Here is a 7,903-nt window from a genome sequence, read left to right as displayed (position 1 = left end):
GTCTGGCTCTGTTCTGCCGTGTGTTAGCTATGTACATAATCTTCCTGGGAAAGTCACTTAACCTCTCCAAACTCAGTCTGCTCATCTTTAAAATGGAGGTAACAGTACCCACCAGACAGGCTTGTATGTCAAAGTGTATATAACAATGAAACCCTATATACAACTCGTTATTATTATTATGTTGGAAAAAAGGTGGTTTCAACTGAAGCCAGTGACAACTGTTCCCAAATAAATCTTTTAAAAACATCGTTTTCTTAATGACTTTACACTTTTTAACACTCTAAATGACTGCCTGTTCCTATTAGAATAAATCCAGACCTCCCAGTCTAGAAAGACGCTTGGCCACTCTTTGTCTACTCAACCTATGGCCTCATAGGTCCAGAACTTACAGAACACAGACTGTCTTTTTGCTGTTATCTTTTGTGGTAGGTTGGATAGTGGCTTGTCCAAAGATGTCTTTGTCCTAATCCCCATAATTCTCAGAATATGTTACTTTACATAAGAAAAAGGACTTTGCAGATGTGATTAAGTTAAGGTTCTGGAGATGAGTGGATAATCCTGGATTTTCTGCACTGGCCCAGTGATATAATCATAAGGGTCCTTATAGGAGGGAGCCAGGAGGGTCAGTACCAGTAGCAGGAGATGTGACAACAGAATCAAGAAGGTGGAGTGATGTGAGGAAGGGGCCAAGAGCCAAAGAATTCAGGTGGCCTCAGGGGTGAAAAAGGCAAGAAACACATTTCTCCCCTGAAGCTCGCAGAAGCAACACAGCTTTGCTGACACCTTGATTTTATGGACGTTTGACCTCGAGAACTGTAAGGGAATAAATTTGTTATTGTTTTAAACTGCTAAGTTTGTGGTGACTTAATACAGAAGCAATAGGAAACTCACTCACTTTTCATACCATGATTATCCCTAGTGCTGCCCAGGCTTTTGCCCTCATCTGAAATGTCCTTTTCTTTCTCCCTCTACTTTTCTAAAACTTATTTCATGCTCAAGTCCTGTCTAAAACCTATGGCAGATAAATTGTTTACCACAGAATCAACAAACCACTTGACCACAGTCTGAATGTATTAAGTGCTTATTCGTTGATTCCTCAAATATTTAATCAACACCTACTAGGTGCTGGAGACACATGTCTTCAAGAAGCTTATGTCTAAAAAAGGAAGCTAAAAGTGACTCACTGATCCAGCAATGAGAGAGGTCCTAGGGAAGGCTATGTATGTGGAGGAGGACCTGACCTCTTTGGGGTGGACAAAGAAGGCTTCATGGACAAGATGGCAATTGGGAGCACGTTAGAAGCCTTAGATCTCGAATTGTTCATGTTTCCAAGCTTAGCATTCCAAAAAGTTTGGAGAAGAAGAGTAGTAGAGTGGTTAAGAGTATGGTCAAAGAATTAGCACGTCTAATTTCAGAACTAAACTCTGACACTTTTCTGATCAATTTATCCATCCATAAAATAGGGATGATGGTAATATTAGTACCTACACCATCAGTTGTAATCCATTTATAGCAATGTCAGTTACATAGTAAGCATTAAGTGTTTATTAATTGTTTATTATCATTTAAATTCCTCAAGGGCAGGTACTGCTGTCATATTGGTCTCTTCTTGCATTTATACAGTGTTGGAAACATAAATAGAGTCCTTGAGAGCAGATCTGTCTAACATTGTCTATCATCTATCTATAATTTTAAACTCAATTTTATATACCTTGTGTGGCAGCACAATGCTTGGCACATAGCAGATACTTTATGAATGCTCACTGACTTGAAATGAAGCACCAGAAAATCTCATCTGTAGTTTCACAGTTAAATGGTAATGCTTATTTTCTTGCTCCCTTCATGTAATCACCTTCTAGGTGTTTGGATTGGGACAATCATCATTTTAATAACAAACTTCATGCTTAAGGTATTGCATAGTGGAAGAGATGGGTTTACCTTCAAGCTAAAGACAGATTTATTGTGAAGCTAATTAAGTGCAAGTCTTGCATGGGCCCCTTCCCTGGCCCTGTACCTAATTTTGTATTTGTAGTATTGTATCCTTTTTTTTCCTCAAATATAGTCCCTAGAATTATATACACTTCATGCCTCACAAAATGTGCATTTTTCCCTGTATAGAAGCTAAACATGTGAACTCTGAAGCTAGACTGCTTGAATTCAGAGCTGGCTTTGCCATTTACTAGCTGTGTGTGGTCTTTCTGGCTTTCTTATTTGGAAAATGGAGTTGATAATAATGTAATGCTACCTACTTCGTAAGTTGTTGAAAAGATCAAATAAACTAATTTTAGTAGGCATCCAGTAAGCAGTATTACTAGTTATGGAGAACTTTAGGAAATTTCCAAGGCTATTAAGAATAGTAGTTTTGAGAGTAGACTACAGTAGAAACTTCATTAAGAGCAGGAACCATCTTCTCTTGTTCACCTCTCTATTTCCAGAACCTTAAAAAGTCAATGCATATTGTATTATTAATCACTATGTCAGGTTGCTTCACTTAGTACACATTACTTTATGGTCTTATACTTTTATTTTTTCTGTCTTATCTCTCCAAGTAGATTGTGATAATAATGGCTTACATTTATATAATACTATGTAGAATTATTCATTCTTCCAATAAATATTTATGGCACGTGGTAGGTACACAATAAAATACTGAGTTGAATCATGACTAACTTGTTCAAATGCAAAGAATTCAGATCTAGTCTTTTCTTTTTTTTTTTTTAAAGATTTTATTTATTTGACAGAGAGAGACACAGTGAGAGAGGGAACACAAGCAGGGGGAGTGGGAGAGGGAGAAGCAGTCTTCCCGCCAAGCAGGGAGTCCGATGTGGGGCTCGATCCCAGGACCCTGGGATCATGACCTGAGCCGAACGCAGATGCTTAATGCCTGAGCCACCCAGGCGCCCCAGATCTAGTCTTTTCTAACCTTTGTTTTATGGTAAAATCTACATAGGACAAGTTTAAGGTATTTTGGCACGGTGAAAAATTAACTATACAAATAGATGAATCAATACATTGAATATAGAGAGACAGCATTGTTGTCCTCCCTATCACTGAGTTATAGATCATCTACCTTGCATGAGCACTTGCTCTCTAGGGTACAGTGCAGGTGGGCTCAGAAGGGAAAGACAGAGGACACATAGTAGTGCAGGAGAAAGGCATTGATTTAGCAATTAGGGAAACTTGACTCTCCTCAGTTTGTCTTCTCTACCCAACTCCATGACCTTGGGCAAATCATTTAACCTCTCTAAGCCTCACTTTGCTCATCTATAAAAAGGCATTAATTATACCAGCATGAGCTACTTTATAAGATTGTTGTATTAAATCATGTATTTTGGGGCACTTGGGTGGCTCAGTCGTGAAGCGTCTGCCTCCAGCTCAGGTCATGATCCCAGGGTCCTGAGATCGAGCCCCGCATTGGGCTCCCTGCTCAGCGGGAAGCCTGCTTCTCCCTCTTCCACTCCCCCTGCTTGTGTTCCCTCTCTCGCTGTCTCTCTCTCTCTCTCTCTGTCAAAATAAATAAATAAAAATCTTAAAAAAAAACAACAAAACTACCATAAATGTTTACTAAATGAATTAATAATTCTATGTAGAATTCTGTAAATAAGTTACAATTACTGCAATCTAAGGAGATAAGGCAGAAAAATAAAAGCATAATAAAGAGTATAAAATAATGTGTAATAAGTGAAAAGTTTGGCATAGTAGTTAGGGATACAAAATACATTTCTTCAAAATATATTCTAAATTTGACCATTTTGGGGCACCTGGGTGTCTCAGTTATTTAAGTGTCTGCCTTTGGCTCAGGTTGTGATCCCAGGGTTCTGGGATCGAGCCCCTTATCAGGCTCCCTGCTCAGCAGGGAGTCTGCTTCTGCTTCTCCCTCTTCTCTGCTGCTCTCCCTGCTCATTCTCTCTCTCTCTCTCTCATTCTCTTTCTCTCTCTGTCTCAAATAAACAAAATTTTTAAATAAATAAATAAATAAATTTGACCATTTTCCACCACCTTCCACTATCCTTTACATGTACTATTGTAAAGCATTTCTAACAGATCTCTTTGTTTCTACTATTGCCCACCCCCTACAGTTTTATTTTTCACACAATGGACAGCAAGATCTTTCAAAAATGCATATTTCACATTATTTCCTACTTCAAGTTATCTGTTGGCTTCCCATTTTACATATAATAAAACCTAAGGATCTCACTACAGTTTACGAAGACGTATAATCTGGCCCCTGCTACTTCTCTCCAACCTTGTCTTTTACCACACTCCCCCCTGTTCACTATGTTCCAGCCACATTGGCCTTGCTGTTATTAGTGGATGAAACTTTTTCCTGCTTCAGGGCCTTTATACTTTCTCTTTTTTTCTGCCTGTTCTGCTCTTTCCCTAGATATTTGCATGGCTTTCTCCTCATCATTCAGGTCGCAGCTCAAATGTCACCTCCATAGGTAGGGATTCCCTGGCCATCTGCCTAAGATTGCCTCCCCAAACCCTTATTTTACAACTCTGAAAATTATAGAATTTATTTGTTAGTTTACTTGTCTCTTATAATTGTTTCCTGTTTCCCTTTGAAAAATAAAAACCATCAGAAGAGTGAGGACTTTATTTTGTCTTTATTCCGGCTTCTGTTTTTCTAGTGTTCATTATAAGATTCTTTCTCTCTCTCTTTTATGATTTTACTTATCACTTTCTTCATTTCTATTTTCATTTACCTTCTTATCATACCCACTTCTCCCATTTAAGAAGGTTAAACCAGTCTTGGAATTCATAGGGCCCTGCTGTCCTAGTCATTTTAAAAGAACAGTGTGTTTTCATACAGAGGATTCACATTCCAAAGTTCCCTGGCTCATTCAAAAAACCATTGAAATAACAAATATTTTTGCCAGAATCATACATGCCATAATAATTGGCTCATTCACTTCTTAGAATTCTATGAAACATTGCCACATAGCAGTGTTGCTTTGCCATGTGGGGTTGTATGTGTGTGTGTGTGTGTGTGTGTGTGTGTGTGTGTGTGTTCATCTAGGAATGTATGTAGGAATTGACACTATTCTTGGAAAGAGGCATACCTGCTTATAGCATATTTCACCTTTCCTCATGCCCCACATTGTCATATTTCTTTTATCCTAAATAACTGGAATGAAAAGGTTTATTTTTATCTTAAATGAAAGAGGCTGCATCTCCTTGGCATAGCCCTTACTAAGTCCTGCCCATTTGCCTGCTTGCCATTGATTGGCATGGCTACTCTTGGGTTCTGGGTTTAGCTGTTCTCTTTCTGTTGCAGTTCATTTTTTCTCCTCTGTTGCCTAATATAACACAATGTGCAGAAAATCCCTGGCACTATTTCTTGGGTATATATTTTGAATTTTCCCAGCAACTCTTCAGGTCTGTTGAGCATTCTCATCCCTTCTCTGTGCTCCTGTAACAAGGTATATATGCTACACTTAACACATTGCTTTTCCTCGGTTTTGCAGGTCATGTATCTCTAGCCCTTACCCACCACTGCCCAGCCCAGAACGGGCTGTCAGTTATGTTTGTCAAATGAATGCTTTGTGACTATTTTTATTTTCTTTTTGAGATTCTGATCTTTTGGTTTGGGCATCCACATTTCTACAGGTATAGTCAAGTGTAAGGGGGGTATGTGTCACCCTCACTTTCAGAGAGAAGACTGTCCCCACAAGACAGATGTCTCTGACTATGCAGTGCAGCTTGCCCATGTAAACCTCTTGCATTGTTTGGAGATTCTATCCCATGCCAAGAATCTAACCACCCACAAGCAGGCACATTGCTGTCCAAACAGATGGACAAGGGAGATAGGCAGGCCAAAGCCCATGGATGAATATGAAATAAATCGGTGCAGAGAAGCCAAGGGTTTTGGAAATGAATGCTAGTCCTTGCCACACAGTTTCCAACCTAAGAATGGACCAGTATGGTTGAGGTTTTGACACTGAGCGGCAAACAAAGGAAAAGGTAAAAAGTGTGAATGAGAGAACAATGAGGTAGAGGTTTTAGCAGGTGTATGAAAGGCCCCGAGAACATGGGTAGTCTGAAATGTTCAAGTCAGCTTAGCAGGGGGAGTTTGTGTCATCTTCAGCTGGGTCAGTTCTGAGAATCCACATTTGTCCAATTCCCCATCAACAGTCCCTTAGTCATTCAGTCAACAGCTATTTATTGAGCATCTAACATGTGCCAAACACTGGTGGGTCCTAGGTAGGTAAACATCCAGGAACAAGATTTCACATAGTCTCTTCCCTATAAGAACTTACATTCCATAATTAGTTACATAATTAGTTATTGATTACAGTTTTAAGTTCTATGAAGGAGAAGTACAAGGAATTAAGATGATGTATAATGGAGGCTGTTGGTGTGGAGGATCTGGAAGGATGTCTCTGAGGAAGTTATATTTATTTAGTTCAAAATCTGAAGAATGTATGGAAGTTGAAGTGGGAGTGGGGTGTGGCGGGGCAGAGAACAGGAGAACATTCTTAAGAAATTAATATCCATCTTATAATGTGTCTCTGAAGTGGTAACTAGCTGTTTAAAGTCTTTAGAGGGAGAATTCACTCCCTCCAGAGGCAATACTTGGATTGCTCTGTCAGTAAGATCTTCATTTTGAACCAAAATCTGTCTCTCTGAAGCTCCTAACCTTTGGTCCTATATTTATTCCTTGGGACCTTGTAGAACAAACCAGCTCCTTCTTGCGATAGCAGTGGTGTTCAAGTTTTCTCTCCTGCAGGAAAGTTATTTAACTTCTCTAAGCCTCAGATTTTTTTTCACCTATAATTCAGGCTGTTAATAGTATCAACCTCACAGAGTCTATGTGAAGATTACACAAAATAATCTATATGAAGTGGAACATACTGTGAGCTATCGTCATGACTGTTATTATACAGAAGTCATTTGTGTACTTGTCTTTATTATTGGGTTGTAGTCTTCTTAAGAGTAGGACTATGGAGAAAGCATGGATTTTAGAATCAGACAAATTTCAATATCTGCCTGTAACATGTACTAACTGCAGACATGTAACCAATTATTGTAAAAATTGTAAAAGTGTAAATTTTTTTGAAGATTGTAAAAATGATATCTGTCATTATTGCTCAAAATTATTGTAAGGAATAAAAGAGATAATCTGAGTAAAGATACCAACACAGTACCTTGCGTTTAGTAATTAGTGCTCAATTAATGTGTGCTTCCTTTCCTTTTTGTGGTCCCACAGTGATTTCCTCAGAACATAGTTGCTTAGTTGTGCATTTATAATTCAACACCCACTGACTTCCAAAAAGCATTAGGCCTATTAAGTAGTAGCTAATAAATATTTGCGAATGAATGGATTGGGCAAATGAATGAAATTTGCCTTCTTAACAACCTTTCTCATATGGGAACCACTGAAGATTTCCCCAGCAAAAAGCCGTAGCTCAGTGTCTTACAGATGAAGACTGGGAAGATTACGGAAGACTCATCCAGGTACTGAGGCGGTCTTTTGGGGCCAGGAGCCCTGCTCATGCCTCAAGCTACCTGTAATGAAAAGTCCTGTGTCTGCCACCTGTCTTAGAGATCTGTCCTGAGGATTAATGAGATAATGTCTGAAGAGCCTTGCCAAGCTTTTGGAAGGAAATTACAGGTTAAAGTCTCATTCCACAGAATTTGGCTACTGAGAAGAATTCTGAATAACAAAGCTGTGATTGGGTGGTGGTAGATGGCTTTAAAAATTGTTATTTTGTTAAGGGGCACCTGGCTGTCTCAGTAGAGCAGGTGACTTTTGATCTCAGGGCTGTGTGTTCAAAGCCCCATGTTGCATGTATAGATTACGAAAACAAAATAAAATCTTAACAAAATGTTATTTTGTTGATATTCTTTACAGCCACTTTTAGAAACTGAATTAGCCTGAGGGACACATTCTTTCTCAGGT

This window comes from Zalophus californianus, chromosome 4 (assembly GCF_009762305.2).
Source record: "Zalophus californianus isolate mZalCal1 chromosome 4, mZalCal1.pri.v2, whole genome shotgun sequence".
NCBI classification, from domain to species: domain Eukaryota; kingdom Metazoa; phylum Chordata; class Mammalia; order Carnivora; family Otariidae; genus Zalophus; species Zalophus californianus.
The sequence above is the reverse complement of the archived record's forward strand: the minus strand, read 5'-3'. Positions refer to the sequence as shown.